The 19,907-nt window shown below is 45.1% G+C and overlaps 1 pseudogene; it reads right to left on the reverse strand.

The window, feature by feature from the left end:
* Window positions 1-310: 310 nt before the first annotated feature.
* LOC135557263 (uncharacterized) lies at window positions 311-16,223 on the reverse strand (annotated as a pseudogene).
* Window positions 16,224-19,907: the final 3,684 nt, after the last annotated feature.

Genomic DNA, 19,907 nt, shown 5'->3' on the forward strand with positions numbered 1-19,907 from the left:
GCGTAGCCAAGTGAACATATGGGTCCAGTGAGTGGTTGGGCTGGCTGGGGACACGGCGATTCAGACAGTTAGCAGGCTAACAAGCTAACAGTTAGTAGGCCGGGGCTAAACAAGCTAGCAGTTAGCAGGCCGGGTTAGCAAGCAAGCAGATAGCAGGGGCTAGATAGTTAGCCTTTGGGGGACGTAGCGATGGGGGTAAGTCTGTTTTTGCCTCTTCGTGCGGTGACAACGATAGACCAGTCGTGGAATTAGTAGGGTTCCAGGTAGCTCTAGGTAGCTAGCAGGCCTAGCTGGTTAGCATAATGGGCCTTCAGCAGGCGTCGCGCCTGAGGGGCCTGTTGGAGTCCTCGGGCAGATTATTTCGGTATTCCGGTCGTAGGGGATCTGCAGGGTTCCATGCCCCGTACCGGCTGTAGAAGGGGTCCGGATATTGTAGCCCAGGAGTATACTTCGGTGGTAGCACAGGAACCCTGGCCGGGCTAGCTTCAAGCTAATTGGTGCTTGCTCTGGGATGGAAACGCTAGTCAGAACTCTGATTGCGGTCAGCTAGTTGTGAAGATCCAGATGAAAATGTTCAGTTTGCGGTAGGAATCCGGGGATAAAAATAACAGGTCCGTTATGCTCTGGTTCGAGTCACGTTGTTCGACCTGACGAGAGCTTTCCGAGCTGAAGGTTAGCTGATGACCGCTGGCAATGGTTTGCTGACTGATAGCTGGTAGTTAGCTGGCTAGCTTCAGTTGAGGGATTCCGGATCCGAAGTAAATATAAATACTGTAAGTCTGAGAGAGCTTTCAATTTTGTGCAGATGAGGGATATAAATTAAGAATTATACTCAATTTAGTTTATGGCTTCCAATTCTGAAACTCCACTATACACACACCATGTGTTAAATTAGGAACGTATTTAGAATTGTTTTTCCTTTTCTCTTATCCAAAAAATATATACAGTACCAGTCAACTTGACACACCTACTCATTCAAGGGTTTCTTTATTTTGACTATTTTCTACATTGTAGAATAGTGAACACAACTATGAAATAACGTGGAATCATGTAGTAACCAAGAAAGTAAACAAATCAAAATATATTTTATATTTGAGATTCTTCAAAGTAGCCACCCTTTGCCTTGACAGCGTTGCACATTCTCTCATCCAGCTTCACCTGGAATGCTTTTCCAACAGTCTTGAAGGAGTTTCCACATATGCTGAGCACTTGGATGCTTTTCCGTTCAATTCAAAGTTGTGATATGTCTCATTGTTCACACCTGCTGCTGGCTTTTTTCTTCTTCTAAGAGACCTGGTCCAACAGAGGTAGGTAAAAGGGTTTAAAATTCAGCAACTGCATTTACATTACGCTACTGACCTAGTCAAAGCTTCCTCCGGAATCTCATACAGCTGTAGTAACTGAACTCAACCTGCAGGTTTGAGTAGGAGGAAGCAGCTGTAGGCAAGGTTTGACTGGTGTGTACTTGCCAAGAGACCAAGCCAACTCAGATTTGGCTCTGCCAGCAATTCTGCAGGAGCAACCCCCCCCCCAGAAGCAAAGTCAACAGGTGCAGTGCCCCTTTAAAAAACACCTGGAAATTTAAGTAGCAAGGGGTTTACATTGCAAGAGAAAGTTGTCAAATATTTGGCATAATGTCAGAAGCCAATGGGAAATGTACACACTTCATTCCCCTGGTTAGTTTGTCACAGGATGCATTGGCAATGTGAAAGGGGCAACCCTCCTACTTCCAGTGGGAATACTGTTGTGCACCACTTTGAGACAAAGCCTTTACAGTGCATGGGAGAAGGCCTTGATGCCATGTACCTGGGTCACCAAGACTGTCAAGTCTTAGTTATTAGATTATTTAGGTAGTGTTAGCACTGGTCCTGAAATGTAGGAAAGAGTTGAACCAGTGTTAAAATGTTAATACAATTGTATTACTTTATTGACTGCCATGACCAAGTGTCAGTGTCCCAACAACTTCTGTTGAGGGGGCACACCATTTTTCAAGTTATCCCTGGACTAGCTCATTACTCAGCACCACGTTACAGTTGGAAAGAAATTAGTTCTTAAGGTGCTGACTAAACCAAATCGGAATTTATTTAAAATTGTACAATGAAGCATAAACAAATAAATGGAAGTCTCTCCCTGTTTGGTGTGTAGTGACTGACCCTGGGTTCTAATCATTTTTAGCCTGGCTACCCATCCACATCACTCCAGCCATAGGCAATCCCCCACAATGAATGGAGATTGATATAGCAGCAAGAATTCAGGGCAAGTTGTCAGGTTCATATAAAAACATAAGAAATGAAATGTCCTCACTGTCAACTGCATTTATTTTCAGCAAACTTAACATGTAAATATTTGTATGAACATAAGATTCAACAACCGAGACAAACTGAACAAGTTCCACAGACATGTGACTAACAGAAATGGAGTAGCGTGTCCTTAAACAAAGGGGGGGGCCCTAGCCCTCACCCGCCGATCCAACAGGTCCCAGACGTTCTCAATGGGATCCGTCCTCGTTGCTGGCCATGGCAGATCTGACATTCCTGTCTTGCTGGAAATCACGCACAGAACGAGCAGTATGGCATTGTCATGTCAGGGTGAGCCTGCAGGAAGGGTACCACATGAGGGAGGAGGATGTCTTCCCTGTAATACACAGCGTTGACGTCATTGTAGGCAATCTCACAAGCTCAGTCTGATGATGCTGTGACACACCGCCCCAGACCATGACGGACCCTCCACCGCCAAATCTATCCCGCTCCAAAGTACAGTCCTCAGTGTAATGCTCATTCCGGTGACAATAAACGCAAATCTGACCATCACCACTGGTGAGACAAAACCGCGACTCGGCAGTGAAGAGCACCCTTTGCCAGACCTGTCTTATCCAGCGATGGTGGGTTTGCGCCTATAGGCGACGTTGTTGCCGGTGATGTCTGGTGAGGACCTGCCTTAAAAACAAACCTACAAGCCCTCAGTCCAGCCTCCTGCGAACACTGATGGAGGGAATTGTGCTTTCCATCCTGTCCCGCAGGTGTGATGGTCGGATGTACTAATCCTGTGCAGGTGTTACGTGGTCTGCCACTGCGAGGACGTTCAGCTGTCTGTCCTGTAGCGCCGTCTTAGGCATCTCACAGTACGGGCGTCGCAATTTATTGCCCTGGCCATGTTTGCAGTCCTCATGCCTCCTTGCAGCACGCCTAAAGCACGTTCACGCAGATGAGCAGGGACCCTGGGAATCTTTCTTTTGGTGTTTTTCCAGAGTCAGTAGAAAGGCCTCTAGTGGCCAACATTTTCATAATGGTCACCTTAATTGTCTGACATTTGTAAGTGTCTTAACCCTTCCACTGGTGCATGTTCACTAATTGTTTAGGGTTCAATGTACAAGCAGGGGAAAGTGTTTAAACCCTTTGCAATGAAGATCTGTGAAGTTATTTGGATTTTTACAAATTCTTTGAAAGACAGGGTCCTGAAAATGGGACGTTTACTTTTTTTGCCCAGTGTGCAGACAAGCAAACTGCTGGCAACAAGTAGACCCTTAATGTTGCAACCCTAGTCATGTCACTTGGTTATCCTGCCCAAGACAAGTCTCAAAGTTTGTATATCAAAAGTCATGCTAGCTACCGGTCCACAATGAGGTCCCAGCTAGATAGAGTGGTCCTGTCCTCATGTAGAGTTGCCCAGCAGTTCTCCAAGACCAGTGCAATCCGAGGGTCAGTAGACTGCATCAGCTCCACTTCAAAATACAGAGGCTGTTGCAAGTACTTCACCACTGGGTAGTCCTCAGTTTGGTAGAATAAGTCATAAGACACCTCTGAAAACAGATAAATAGAATTGTCACATGCACCAAGAGATGTAGACCTTGCAAATACTTCAAATGGAGTTTTAAAAATAACTACAAAATAAAAAGTACCAAATAATTAAAGCGCAGCAGTAAAATAGCAGCGAGGCTATATACAGATACAGAGTCAATGTACAGGGGCACCGGTTAGTCGATGTAATATGTACAAGTAGGTGGAGTTATTAAAGTGACGATGCATAGATTATAGCAGCACTGTAAAGGCGGGGGGGTATGCAAAAAGTCAGGGTAGCCATGTGATTAGATGTTAATGAATTATCAAAAATATTTTTACATCACTTTCAGGGAATAGGGAAACTGTTCGCAGCTTCTGCCCCCCCCCTCCCCAACTAGTCTAATTTTACCCTGGGCGAGTCTCATTTGGACCACTAGTTGTCCCACTCCAGGATCAACCTTGGGGGTCGCTGTTCCTTGGCCTAGTACGGAATGCCATGGTCTCAGTGTCGTTGACCAGGTAGTAGCAGGAGACTGTGTGCCTGAAAGAAGCAGTCAAACCAGTGAGGAATATGCATATGACTGAGGGGTGGTCACAACATAGTGGCACATTCTTACCTATAGTCTGGATTGATTAGAGCTTTCCTACTTTGATGTTTGCCCATGCTGTGGTGCATGGCGATTTCATTCTCGTACACTATTAGAGCTGCAAACTTATCAGTACATGTACAGTATTAGACAAGTCATTTACAGTACAGAAAGGTAAAGTCTAGACAGCGCAGGAGTGCTAACATAGGCGCAAACACCCCCTGCAATTAAAAACCGGGTCACAGCTCAGCACTCCTAATCTGAGACACTTTACAACTATGGGCCCAGAAATAGTCTCACTGTTCTGGTGGTGCCACAGGAGTTGAGGTTGAAGGAGAAGAAGGCAAAGCGGTCATTGCTGAAGACCGGTTCACATGACTGGTCACTCAAGGTCAGGTATTTGGGGTTTAGGTTGCGAACAGATTCCACCTTCACTGCTAGTGCAGTCACTGTGCCATTGGGGTAGCACTCTGAAATAAAAAGCAAAGTGTTCAACAAAGCAAGTGTAGAAAAGGTAGTGCACCCTTACCCAAGTCAACATGCTGTTCTTGTAATATTTAAAATCAGCTCTTTAACTTTCTAATAGTCTTAATCAAGTATAAGGCATATGACTTAAAATTGAAAACAAACCAGTCATGGTCAAGGGGAAGTAGCAGGCAAGCGAGAGGTCGTTGAGTTGCCACGTTAGGGGTCTCCAAGAGCAACAAGTCTACTCTGTCTCTGATAGAGTCAGACTGCACCATCTTTAAAAAATTAAAAATCATTCAGGGGTAGGCAAGTACGATTTAGCAGCTGGACAAGATTAAACTGATGGTCAGGAACAGTCACTGCTAATTGGCCCCAAGTAAGCTAAACTTCAAAACATGTTACATTAAGACAACGTGGAAATGTACAAATCTGGAAACTGGGGCAAAAGTCTGACAACCCCTGGCTTATTAGGTTGTTCAATAAAAAGTTAGCTGATCCCCACGCGTCAAAATTGTTACACAAGTTTGGCTTGCAAGGGTAGTGTAGTGGTATTAGAGCTACAAGTAAATATGAGCAGACACCTCATACCTCAAAAACTGTATCAGGAGCGGTGTACGGCACTACGATACTGACGTGAGTGTTGTTGTCAGTGAGACTATACAGCTCAGTGTCTAGCTCCCTCCATGAACCAGCATGAAGCATCATGATTTGGAAGTTATCCCCTTGGCTCCCATATTTGACAGAAATGTAGAAATTTTCCTGGTCACAGAATCCAGTGGCCGTGGGAAGAACTAAAGGGGTAAAGCTTAAATTCAGTTCTGTCATGACAAATAATCTAATCCTTTAGTTGATCTGAAGCACCTGGCTGGGTGCATGTCATATGATGCCCAACATCCTTGACATTTACATTTACATTTAAGTCATTTAGCAGACGCTCTTATCCAGAGCGACTTACAAATTTGGGGGGGGGTGAGAAGGATTACTTATCCTATCCTAGGTATTCCTTGAAGAGGTGGGGTTTCAGGTGTCTCCGGAAGGTGGTGATTGACTCCGCTGTCCTGGCGTCGTGAGGGAGTTTGTTCCACCATTGGGGGGCCAGAGCAGCGAACAGTTTTGACTGGGCTGAGCGGGAACTGTACTTCCTCAGTGGTAGGGAGGCGAGCAGGCCAGAGGTGGATGAACGCAGTGCCCTTGTTTGGGTGTAGGGCCTGATCAGAGCCTGGAGGTACTGCGGTGCCGTTCCCCTCACAGCTCCGTAGGCAAGCACCATGGTCTTGTAGCGGATGCGAGCTTCAACTGGAAGCCAGTGGAGAGAGCGGAGGAGCGGGGTGACGTGAGAGAACTTGGGAAGGTTGAACACCAGACGGGCTGCGGCGTTCTGGATGAATTGTAGGGGTTTGAGTCATTCTACTGAAGGGAGCTAGAGGAGATTTAACCCAAGTGGCCTTACCAACATCTTCCAGGGAGGCCTCCAGCTCTGCAGGGTGCGGGAATGGGATTTGTTCAGGCAGGATGAGCAGACCGAAGACCAGAGGGAGGAAGTAGACAGTTGTCAAGTGATTAGGGTTCTGTAGATTGTGGAAAAAATAGAGCATTACATGTTGGTAGTGTTCTGCATGTCATCTGTTCAAGTACTCTAAACTGAAAATCCTAAAATGTTACTTTACGAGATTTATACTGGCATAAATATATTTACAACATTCTACAATCGATTTGACCAAAGAGGCCTACATGTTTCAGGACAACTTCATCTGAGAAGGGCACTTGTAGCGAGAAGGTCTTTGAGCTGTTGGCGAAGTGGTGCTCCTGAAAGTCAAAGCCTCTGGCATTGCACTCCGTGACAGTCAGCACCCCAGTAGTGAAAGTAATGTTCAGCAGCGACACATCATGGAGGAAGGTCCCTAGGGGGACGTTGAACACCTTCTGCTCAGGAACTCTGTCTAGAAGACAACGGGTAGAGGCCAACATGGGTTAAACAGCTCAGTTTAATGGGGTGTGTTAATGCACAAAACATTGCAGAGAGTAATTGAATTAGAGCCAACATGCCATATTCTACATCCGTGTCATCATTTTTGTATTAGGGACCAGCAAGCTATGACTTCCTACTTGGGCTAGCACCTGTTTAGACTAGACATTGGGAAACAGTTTAGCACTATACAGCCTGCCTTTACTACAAGTGAAGCAGACCTACTTTCAGTAACATGTGGAGGTCTGGGCATCAGAGGGGTAGTGATGGGAAAGAGGACTTTATACCACGTGTCAGCCTGTGTCTTCTGCCCTCCACAGCAACTCAAGCATGGGTTCAACAGTGTAGGTTATGTGGTATGAATAATCTGGGGCGTGACTCTGCACTCAGAATGAAGTAATTACAAATCAGGTAAATAATGTCATCTTAAGAGGGTTGTGTTCAGTGGGCACCAAACAGATGAAAATTGACTGAAAGGGACTAGTCCAAAATGCTAATTAACCATTGCAAATTATTAGTTGTGCCGTAATGAAAATGTAAGTCATGTCAGACCTTGTAGTAGCCATCAGGTGACCCCACAGGAAGCTCAATGACAACATGAGACTCTGTGATTGACAGCTTGTAGCGTCTGATGGCCATCATGGTTTTGTCCAACCTCTGGCCATCGATGCCCATGTGAGTCTCCAGGATCTTGAAGGCGCTAGAGATCAGCGGGGGGATGCGGCGAGGCACGTACCAGGTGATCACCTCATCAGTGAAGACCAAGCCACCTGCAGAGGAAGCAAATGAGCAGTTCCATAGGCACATTGATTAGTGATCCTCAATGCTAAGTTGCCCCACCAGCTCAGTGGCGAACCTGCCAATACTGCTAATCCAGGGAGTTCACCAATCAGTTTAGTCAGGTGTGATAAATGAAGCTGGGACAAAACCCCTATGCTACAGCAGTACTCCAAGCAGGAATGAAAACATAGTGAGAGTCCCATTTAAACAGCATATACACATACCTGTAGGACAGGCAGCAGCCGAAACTATGATGGCCAGCCTGCGAACCTGCTTGTAGTAAGTGGACACACTGAAGACCTCCATGGGAACTCCTGCCACCTGGGGAGAGAAGGAAAATTATCCTTCTACATGACAGGCATATTCTAGTCAATAAATGTCTGCCATGCTAACAGGGAAGTGATACACCAGGGTGCAGAAGATGCTTGGGCAGAGGCTCACTTCTTCAGCGTAGGTCTCCGGCATGTTGTAGGGGCTTCGCAACACCAGTCTTGTTGGGGTAGTCATTGCACCGTAGCCAGCTCGGTGAGCATCCTTCAGCACCATGCCCTTCAAGTCAGGGGTGTGAAATGTCATCTTCCAGATGCTGTTTAGCGCAACGGCCTGTCAAGGGAAAATAGCAACTCAGTTCAGACAAGTCATTCTTGCCAGCTGTATAAAAACTAAATCTATTCATGAAACATACGTCAGGGATGGCATCCTGCCAGGTCTCTTGAACTTTCTGGCCATCCATGGTGACTGGGACTTCTGGAGTGACCATGAGGGTTGACACCTAAGGGACAGAGCAAGTCACCAACGTGTGCTCAGTAAATTCTAAACCCAACCATTGCCTGCCAGCACCCCCAATCCAAATGTACTGTAAAGCCATGTATTGATATGGCCACCTGAAAATCTAGGGATGATCAGGATTGCCTCACCTCCATGTAGTTCCTGTCACAGAGAATTTCCCGGGACGCCCAGCGGGAGTAGCTGCATGTCTCGGTCATGTCATGCTGGACCTTCTTTGACAGGCCATCGCCATACATTTGGAATTGCAGGCCAAGGTTAAATGTCTCATCCGCCTATGGAACAAATTTAGTACTGGGTCAAGTTCATTATGCACTAAACATAACTGGCTGAAGCAGGGGTTGAATACATAGAACGCTGGTAGTGCTGCAAGAGCTTTTGACATTTCCCTAAATGAATATGCATTAGTGATTCAAGGAGTTAAAACACACCAGATAACCAGATCAAGAAACCCCCTCAAGTTGTCATTTGTGAACTTCAATGTCCCTTTAAGATTTACCTGGTTGTCAACATAACAGCCCAACAAGGACACAAAGACTTTTGTGTTCCCCCAAGGGTCAGGGTCCATGCTGTATCCACACTGGGCAGCCAAGGTAGGCGACAACGGTATAATGTCAGTGCCATCTGAAAGCACAGTGGTGGATAAGAGCAGAGCAGATTTGAGTGTAACGTTCACATAAACATGGAGAAACTACTCACTGATGGCAGCAATTTCTAGCTGGCTCCCCACAGCCAGAGCTTCGTCCAATGTTAGCCTCATGATATTCCAAAGGCACTCAGACCTCAAACCACCATCTGTTTGGAGAGAAGGTGCCAGTAAGTCATATTGGTCAGTGTTAAGTAGGTACAGATGCAGTACAGGCAAAAATTATACAACTTAGATAATTTGGGGTAGCAGTCAGATATCTGTTCTTTCTGTCTTGTCCCGTGTCTCATTTTCTCTTCGCATATATTTTTAATCTCAATCTACAGACTGAATATGCTCTCCTGCAACCCATCTCACCCAATGTCGTATGGATCTAATATTTTTTATACTTGAGAACTGGAACCCCGTTCAGAAGCTAGCCAGCTAACGGCTAGTAGTCAGTTAGCCATTGCTAGCAGTCATCACCATTGACTCAGACATCTTCGAAACCAGAGCATATCAGATGGCTTTTTCTCTACTACATCTACGGATTCCTACTGCAAGCTCTGAACTTTTACTCTGGATCATCGCAGCTAGCTAGCTGCTATCCGAGTGGCTACTCCTGGCTAACGTCTGTCCTGAAGCAAGCGACACTTAGCCTCGAGCTAGGCCCCATCTCCCGGCTATCCGAAGAGATCCAGACAATTCCTGGGGTTCAATAAATTTTGCCAATTGACTTGGACAATTTCTTGCCGACACGGAGCCCCGCCGATCCATCACGACTGGTCTGCCGATGTAACCGTCCGAGGGGCTTTACTTCAGACTCTCCCGTTGCGACCTCCGAGGCCCATCTGCTAGCTGTCTGAAATTGCAATGCCTCCAGGTCACCAAGTTACTCACTGGACCCTACGATCACTCGGCTACACATACCTCTCCCTATTTTCAAGGTGGCTTGTCTACTGCTGTTTTGGTTAGTCTTATTTCACTGGAGAGCCTCCAGCCCTGCTCAATATGCCTTAGCTAGCCCTTTTGTTCCACCCCCCCACACATGCAGTGACCTCACCTGGCTTAAAAGGAGCATCTAGAGACAAAACCTCTCATCGTCACTCAATGACTAGGCTTACCTCCACTGTACTCACATCCTACCAAACCCTTGTCGGTACATTATGCCTTGAATCTATTCTACCACACCTAGAAATCAGCTCCTTTTACTCTGTTCCGAAAGCACTGGACGACCAGTTCTTTTGGCCTTCAGCCATACTTTTATCCTACTCCTCCGGTGATGTAGAGGTTAACCAAGAAGGCCCTACAGCTCCCAGCATCACTCCCATTCCCCAGGCGCTCTCATTGGTTTACTTCTGTAACCGTAAAAGCATTGTTTCATGCATGTTAACATTAGAAGCCTCAAGTTGATTTATTCACTGATTTATTCACTGGCTTAGGAAGACCACCAATGTCCATCCCTAACGAACATTTCCAACAAGATAGAACTGCCAAAGGGAGCAGAGTTGCAATCTACTACAGAGCTAGCATGACAGAACTATGCAGGCTCTCCAGGTCTGTGCCCAAACAAGTCAAGCTTCTACTTAAAAAAAAAAACATTTCCAGAAACAAGTTCCTCACCGTTGCTGCTTGTTAGACCCCCTGCAGCCTGAAGCTGGTCCCTGGACACTATGTGAATTTATCACCCCCCATCTATCTTCAGAGTTTGTACGGTTAGGTGACCTCAGCTGGGACACTCTTAACATCCCAGCCATCCTACAATCTAAGCTAGATGCCCTCAATCTCACAAATTATCAATAAACCTACCAGGTACAACCCCAAACCCGTGAACACGGGAACCCTCTTAGATATAATCCTTACCAACTTGTCCTCTAAATACACCTCTGCTATCTTCAACCAGGATCTCAGTGATCACTGCCTCATTGCCCGTCGTGGGTCCACGGTCAAACACTCCCGAAAACACTTCAGCGAGCAGGCCTTTCTAATTGACCTGGCCCAGGTATTCTGGAAGGATATTGACCTCATCCCATCAGTGGAGGATGCCTGGGTGCTCTTCAAAAGTGCTTTCCTCACCATCTTAAATAAGCATGCCCCATTCTAAAATTGTAGAACTAAGACCCGATATAACCCTTAGTTCACCCCAGACTTAACTGGGGGGGGGCTAGCATCGCATAGCCCCTGCGATATGCAGCTTTTCAGGGAAGTCAGGAACCAATATACTCAGTCGGTTAGAAACGCTAAGGCTAGCTTTTTCAAACAGAAATTTGCTTCTTGTAGCACTATCTCCAAAAAGATCTGGGACACTAAGGTCAATGGAGAATAAGAGCACCTCCTCCCAGCTGCCCACTGCACTGAGGATAGGAAACACTCACCACCGATAAAGCTACAATTATTGATACTTTCAATATGCATTTTTTCTACAGCTGGCCATTCTTTCCACCTGGCAACCCCTACCTCGGCCAACACCTCAGCACCCCCTGCAGCAACTTGCCCAAACCCCCACCCACTTCTCCTCCACCCAAAACCAGACAGCCAATGTTATGAAAGAGCTGCAAATTCTGCATCCCTACGAATCAGCTGGGCAAAACAATATGGACCTCAAATTATCTGCCAAAATTGTTGCAACCCATTTACATTACATTACATTTAAGTCATTTAGCAGACGCTCTTATCCAGAGCAACTTACAAATTGGTGAATTCACCTTCTGACATCCAGTGGAACAGCCACTTTACAATAGTGCATCTAAATCATTTAAGGGGGGGTGAGAAGGATTACTTTATCCTATCCTAGGTATTCCTTGAAGAGGTGGGGTTTCAGGTGTTTCCGGAAGGTGGTGATTGACTCCGCTGTCCTAGCGTCGTGAGGGAGTTTGTTCCACCATTGGGGGGCCAGAGCAGCGAACAGTTTTGACTGGGCTGAGCGGGAACTGTACTTCCTCAGTGGTAGGGAGGCGAGCAGGCCAGAGGTGGATGAACGCAGTGCCCTTGTTTGGGTGTAGGGCCTGATCAGAGCCTGGAGGTACTGCGGTGCCGTTCCCCTCACAGCTCCGTAGGCAAGCACCATGGTCTTGTAGCGGATGCGAGCTTCAACTGGAAGCCAGTGGAGAGAGCGGAGGAGCGGGGTGACGTGAGAGAACTTGGGAAGGTTGAACACCAGACGGGCTGCGGCGTTCTGGATGAGTTGTAGGGGTTTAATGGCACAGGCAGGGAGCCCGGCCAACAGCGAGTTGCAGTAATCCAGACGGGAGATGACAAGTGCCTGGATATGACCTGCGCCGCTTCCTGTGTGAGGCAGGGTCGTACTCTGCGGATGTTGTAGAGCATGAACCTACAGGAACGGGCCACCGCCTTGATGTTAGTTGAGAACGACAGGGTGTCGTCCAGGATCATGCCAAGGTTCTTAGCACTCTGGGAGGAGGACACAATGGAGTTGTCAACCGTGATGGCGAGATCATGGAACGGGCAGTCCTTCCCCGGGAGGAAGAGCAGCTCCGTCTTGCCGAGGTTCAGCTTGAGGTGGTGATCCGTCATCCACACTGATATGTCTGCCAGACATGCAGAGATGCGATTCGCCACCTGGTCATCAGAAGGGGGAAAGGAGAAGATTAATTCAATTATTCAACCTCCTTGGTATTGTCTGAGATCACCAAAGTTTGGAACGCTGCCGTGGCCATCCCCCACTTAAAAGGTGGAGACACTCGAACAAAACTGTTATAGACCGATATCCATCCGGTCCTGCCTTTCAAAAAAAAAATATCAAAAGCCAAGTTAACAAACAGATCACCAACCATTTCAAATCCCACAGTCCCTTCACTATGCAATCTGGTTTCCAAGCTGGTCATGGGTGCACCTCAGCCATGCTCAAGGTCCTAAACAATATCATAACCACCCTCAAATAAAGACAATACTGTGCGGCCGTATTCAACCTGGCCAAGGCTTTCGACTGTCAATCAACGCATTCTTATTACAGACTCAATAGCTCTGGCTTCTCAAATGACTGCCTCACCAACTACTTCTCAGATAGAGTTAAGTGTGTCGTATCTGAGGGCCTGTTGTCCGGACCTCTGGCAGTCTTTATGGGGGTTTCACAAGGTTCAGTTATCTGGACAACTATTTTTTCTGTATATAGCAATGATGTCGCTCTTGCTGCTGGTGATTCTCTAATCCACCTCTATGCCGATGACACCATTCTGTATACTTCTGGCCCTTCTTTGGACACTGTGCTAACAAACCTCCAAATGAGCTTCAACGCCATACAACACTCCGTGACCTCCAACTGCTTTTAAATGCTAGTAAAACTAAGTGCATGCTCTTCAACAGATTTCTGCTTGCACCCTCCCGCCAGAATAGCATCACTACTCTGGACAGTTCTGACCCAGAATATATGGACAACTACCTAGGTGTCAGGTTAGACTACTCTCCTTCCAGACTCACATTAAGCAACTCCAATCCAAAGTTAAATCTAGAATCAAATTCCTATTTCACAACAATACCTCCTTCACTCATGCCGCCAAACATACTCTCATAAAACTGAATGTCCTTCCAGTCCTTGACTTCAGCGACATCATTCACAAATTAGCCTCCAACACTACTCAGCAAATTGGATGCAGTCTATCACAGTGCCACCCGTTTTGTCACCAAAGCCCCATATACACTACCCACCACTGCGACCTGTACGCTCTTGTTGGCTGACTATCCTTCCAATCCTTGACTGGAACAAATTGCAAAAATCTCTGAAGCTGGAGTCTTACAGCTCCCTCTAACTTTAAGTATCAGTTGTCAGAGCAGCTTACCAATCAATGTACACAGCCAATCTGTAAACAGCACACCCAGCTACCTCACCCTCATATTATTACCCTCTTGCACCCCAGTATCTCTACTTGCACATCATCATCTACACATCTATCATCTAGCAGTGTTATTCATGCTAAATTGTAATTACTTCACCTCTATGGCCTATTTATTCCCTATCTCCCTACATTTGCACAATAAATATATACATGTGTTTTTCTTTTGTGTTATTGACTGTACATTTGTTTATGTACAACTGTTGTTTTTGTCACATTGCTTTGCTCGATCTTGGCAGGTCGCAGTTCTAAATAAGAACTTGTTCTCAACTGGCCTACCTGGTTAAACAAAAAATAAATTAGGTAGCACTAACCTGGATGTGAACTGGGCTTGGAACTAGGACTCTGGAACAGACCAGAGACTGGAACAGCTAGCAAAATCCATGTCACACTAAGATAATACAAAAATATATAACTCATTAATATTTCCAGATGTAACAAGTACACCGCATAAGAAAATCTCAGAAGACTTAGAAACATTCAAAAACATGCATCATGCCAAATCAAAAGGGAGCTTTGGCCTGTAGGTGGCCCACCACTGTCAAACAACCAAGGGCAGCCCAGCTGTAAACTATACCACTGGAACACAGTAATTGATGTCTCATGTGGCCCTCCCCAGGTGTTTTATCTGGTAGCCAATCACACTGGCAGCAAGTGACAGTCATTAGCAATTTAACAGCCCACATTCACAGCGTGTTAGCTGTAATCAGAGGGCAGGACGGTCAGATAGAAATGTGTTCTATAGAACTGACATGCTTCTCTGTCATGTAGAGTAAATGTGTTTGAGAGCCTTCCCTTTATATTTCTGCAAATGTACTTTTTTAATTCCATCTAGCTTATTTTTATTATTCCTTTTATTGTTCTAACTTATGTCACGTTCAACTGTATCAAACACATCAAACATATGGAAACCACGTTTGACTCCGTTCCATTAATTCCAATCCAGCCATTACAATGAGCCCGTCCTCCTATAGCTCCTCCCACCAGCCTCCACTGCTCCCTACCTATCTATTCTGTCTGTCTATTCTCCCGAAGCACCACCTCAACACATCATATTTTGCTACTACAATATGTTGTCTTTCCCGGGGAAGCTGTGAAGCGAACTGTATTTAGCCTATTGCGTGATTGTGTTTGAGTCTGTTATTAAGGATCGGACCCTTTTTTTTCAATTTTCCCCTAAAATGACATACGCAAATCTAACTGCCTGTAGCTCAGTACCTGAAGCAACTATATGTATTTTCTTGATAACATTTGAAAGCAAACACTTTGTAGTTTGTGTAATTGTGAAATTAATGTAGGAGAATAACACATTAGATCTGGTAAAAGATAATACAAACACAAAAACATGCATCCCCCCAAAAAAGAATCTGATTTTTTTTGTTCCAAATGCAAGCGAAAGGCCACACTTTCAGATAGTAGTCCAGTTGTAATTTATTTAGATTTTGGCCACCAGACGGCAGAAGTGTTTGTCCAAAGTTTCAGACTGATCCAGTGAAGAATTACATTACTGCACAATATGTTGTATCAAGTTTGCCAGGAGTTTTCCAATTGGTCAGTTGATACATCTAACTATAGAGAACATACAAAAATGCTATGGTCATAACATTTTTTAGTTTACACACTCCCATGAATGTCATACATGTTGGATCATTAGCTTAATACTCTAACTTTCACACATCTAGATGGCCGGGCGGGGTGGGTGTAGAGCCAGAGACAGCAGTGGGGTCAAACTGAAGACCCCAGTTCCTACATTTGAACATAAAAATTGATTTTATCAAACACAACTATGCTACTTTTTATCTCTGAGACCCTCAGTATGACAAGTCAGAGCAAGATTACTGAATGTAAGTACATTATTTACCTTCAGAGATGAATGTATCAAACCAGTTGCTGTTATAAAAGTGTTTTGTTGTTGTGCGCTCTCCTCAAACAATAGCATGGTATTTTGTCACTGTAATAGCTACTGTTAATTGGACACTGCAATTAGATTAACAATCATTTTAGCTTTCAGCTAATAATAGACATGTCTATGTCCCGAAATGTTGGCTGTTGTATTCAACATCATTCGAGTCACATTAGTTAGCAATAACCGTCCCGGTTTAGGGACACCTATCCCGTAGAGGTTTTAAGCAGGGGGACACGTCTGGCACTGCATGATTTGAGTCCCTGGCGGCGTAGTGTGTTACTGATGGTAGGCTTTGTTCCTTTGGTCCCAGCTCTCTGCAGGTCATTCACTTGGTCCCCCCGTATGGTTCTGGGATTTTTGCTCACCGTTCTTGGGATCATTTTGACCCCACGGGGTGAGATCTTGCGTGGAGCCACAGATCGAGGGGGATTATCAGTGGTCTTGTATGTCTTCCATTTCCTAATAATTGCTCCCATACTTGATTTCTTCAAACCAACCTGATTACCTATTGCAGATTCAGTCTTCCCAGCCTGGTGCAGGTCTACAATTTTGTTTCTGGTGTCCTTTGACAGCTCTTTGGTCTTGGCCATAGTGGAGTTTGGAGTGTGATTGTTTGAGGTTGTGGACAGGTGTCTTTTATACTGATAACAAGTTCAAACAGGTGCCATTAATACAGGTAACGAGTGGAGGACAGAGGAGCCTCTTAAAGAAGAAGTTACAGGTCTGTGAGAGCCAGAAATCTTGCTTGTTTGGTGACCAAATACTTATTTTCCACCATAATTTGCAAATACATTCATTAAAAATCCTACAATGTGATTTTCTGGATTTTATTTAAGTGGGAGAACTTGCACAATTGGTGGCTGACTTAATACTTTTTTTGCCCCAATGTATATACAAAGACTAAACCAAAGTTTGATAACATGACAATTCCCACTCTCTATTCACCTGACTATGCCTTCAGGATACTTTTCTGCTGGTTTCGACAAAAATTAAGTCCCTAAAAAAAACTCATGCATTCACCATGTCTTCCCTGTTCAGAACACAGGCTCCAATCGGTGTTCCCAAGCCATGTCATTTTCACTTTGCTCCTCATCTCCTTCCTCCATAGCCACCTGATATACAATTGAGTTGGGATTATTCAACTTTACCTCCTCTTGAGGTAACTCAGCACGGTATACATTTCAACATCAATGCCCTCAGAAGATGATATCCCAACAATGCTACCAAAGTAACCCCTGCTACTAATAACACTGCCCATGACGCATACTTCCCAATACCCCTCATTTGCGCCATAGTCCAGTTCCACGCTGTTAAAACTTCTTATGGATAGGGGGCAGCATTTTCACGTGCATTTGCAATATGTTTCAATAGGCATTTACCATCACGGATTTGGAATGCTCAAAAATCCTGCAGGAATGCGAAATTGACTGGTCCGATGAACTCGGGAAGGCTGGGCAGTGCCTCTGGTTCCTCTCCATCGCTCGTTGGGGTTGATTTCAGAATTTCACTTTGGTGATGGTACCTCACTGTTTAAACAGAAGGCGTTGCAAATGGACAAAAGTCACCAGCAAGTTACCATCCATCAGTCAATAAGATATCATTCTGACACCAAACTCATACAAACTGACACCACACCCACCTTTTCCAACTCGTTTAGAAGCCAACTATCACATACTTCAGAGATGGCCCAAAATTCACAACGCCTTCTGTTCAAACCATAATAAAAACGTAAAACACATAGTTACGTTCTAGCTGCGGGTCCAGTTCTGACATTATGTGTAGGCCTAGCTGAGGCGACCCCGAATCCCAAGTTTCAGCTCGATAGGTCATTTGGTGCCCGAGCAAGACCTTAATTGGTGCTGAAAATCCACTTTTTTCCATGACTTGCTATGGGGTCCTTGAATGAGCTATCGGACAGAAACGTTGGGGTCCATCCCTATGGGCCAAGGCGGTCGCGACTCTGGGACATTTCTTGCGACTCTGGGACATTTCTAAATGTCAGCATTTTCATGATGTAAAAATGAATTGAAGTTATTGCAAATGTACGAGGCTGTTTCTCGGTCCAAGCACATATGAAGTTTTGGAAAGATCTGTTTTTTTAACCCTGTGACACCAATTATGGCACTTCTGGTTGGCACAGGAAGCTACAAGTAAAGACATATCCTCATTGGGATATGCCTTTACGTAATCCTGAGTTTTAAGTCTTTACGTTAAGAATTGACTGATTTACACAGGGTTGAATGCACTATTTCTATCAAACTGCAGGTTGGGTATGGAAAAACACTTTTCGGGTGATTTTAACCACTTCCGGTTGCTTCAGGAAGCTTAGAATCGACACAGGTAGACCTCATGGTGGCCTGGTGGACTGTCATCGAAGACAGGTTCATAAGGCATTCATAACCCACATAGGCTTCAGGTTGACTTTAGAGGAGCAGGCAATGTATTCCTATGGGGAGAGAAGTCATTGTAATCTGTGATAATCAAAAACCCTGATTTACTGTTAAGGGTTAATGCCCCACGGTCAAGGTTAGGCTTGCACAGATCGGGAGGACCTCAGGAACGTACCTGGAGTCGAATTGTGCTTCTCACCCTAACGGTTCTCTCACTGTCACCCAAAAGCAAATGACATTTAGGGCCAGGCTTCATTTTGGGCCTTCTTTTTTTCAAGGTCGCTGCACTCAGAGCGAGCTACGGTCAAGCGGAGCATCTCGTTGAACGCACGGCCTTGAGAATATGGAAATGCCATTATAGGCTCTGTGTCTTTGAGCACCGTACTTGGTCACTCCATCCTAGCTGTGTGTGTGTGTGTGTGTGTGTGTGTGTGTGTGTGTGTGTGTGTGTGTGTGTGTGTGTGTGTGTGTGTGTGTGTGTGTGTGTGTGTGTGTGTGTGTGTGTGTGTGTGTGTGTGTGTGTGTGTGTGTGTGTGTGTGTGAGAGAGAGCTTTTCTTTGACATCTGTTGGGAAAAATTACTGATTTACAGTTCATGAGGGTTGCCTAAAGTTTTAAAAAGATCTGACCTTTTTAACCCTTCGAAACAGCACCTATGACACCATTTTAAGGCACAGAAAGCTGTAAGTAAACACATATCTTGATTGGGGTACACTCTTACAGAATCCTGAGTTTTAAGTCTTTATGTTAAGAATTGACTGATCTACACAGGGTTGAATGCAGTGACTTTCATAATTGCAGGTTATGTATATCAAAACACTTTTAGGGTGAATTTAATCACTTCCGGTTGCTTCAGGAAGCTTAGAATCAACACAGGTAGACCTTATAGTGGCCTGATGGATTGTCATCGAACACAGGTTCATAAGAGATTCATAACCCACATAGGCTTCAGGTTGAATTTAGGGGTGCAGGCAATGTATTCGTTTGGGGAGAGAAGTCATTGAAAACTGTTTTGATGTAGACACCTTCTTTTAGCTGTTAAGGGTTGATGCTACACGGTCAAGGTTAGGCTTGCACAGATCAGGAGGACCTCAGGTACCTCAGGTCAAATTGTGCTTCTCACCCTAACGGTTCTGTCACTGTCACCCAAAAGCAAATTACATTTAGGGACAGGCTTCATTTTGGGCCTACTTTTTCTCATGGTCGCTGTGCTGAGTTTAAAGACTTTATGTTAAGAATTGACTGATCGACACAGGGTTGAATGCAGTCATTTTCACATTTGCAGGTTATGTACATCAAAATACCTTTTGTGTGAATTGAACCACTTCCGTTTGCTCAAGGAGGCTGAGAATTGACACAGGTAGACGTCATAGTGGCCTGATGGATTGTCATTGAAGACAGGTTCATAAGGCATTATTAACCCACATAGGCTCTAGGTTGAATTTAGGGGAGCAGGCAATGTATTCCTATGGGGAGAGATGTCATTGTAATCTGTGAGATCAAAAAACCCTGTTTTACTATTAAGGGTTAATGCCACAAGGTCAAGGTTTATTTTAATTGTATTTTTTACCTTTATTTAACGTTCCTGAGGTCAAATTGTGCTTCTGACCCTAAAGGTTCTCCCACTGTCACCCAAAAGCAAATGAGCGAGCTACAGTCAAGCGGGGCATATATCGTTGAACTCGGCACAGCCTAGAGACTATGGTAATGCCATTGCAGGCTCTGAGTGTCTTTAAGCACCGCACTTTGTCACTTCATCCTTGCTGTGTGT

Source organism: Oncorhynchus masou, chromosome 16 (assembly GCF_036934945.1).
Source record: "Oncorhynchus masou masou isolate Uvic2021 chromosome 16, UVic_Omas_1.1, whole genome shotgun sequence".
In the NCBI taxonomy this organism is placed as follows: Eukaryota; Metazoa; Chordata; class Actinopteri; order Salmoniformes; family Salmonidae; genus Oncorhynchus; species Oncorhynchus masou.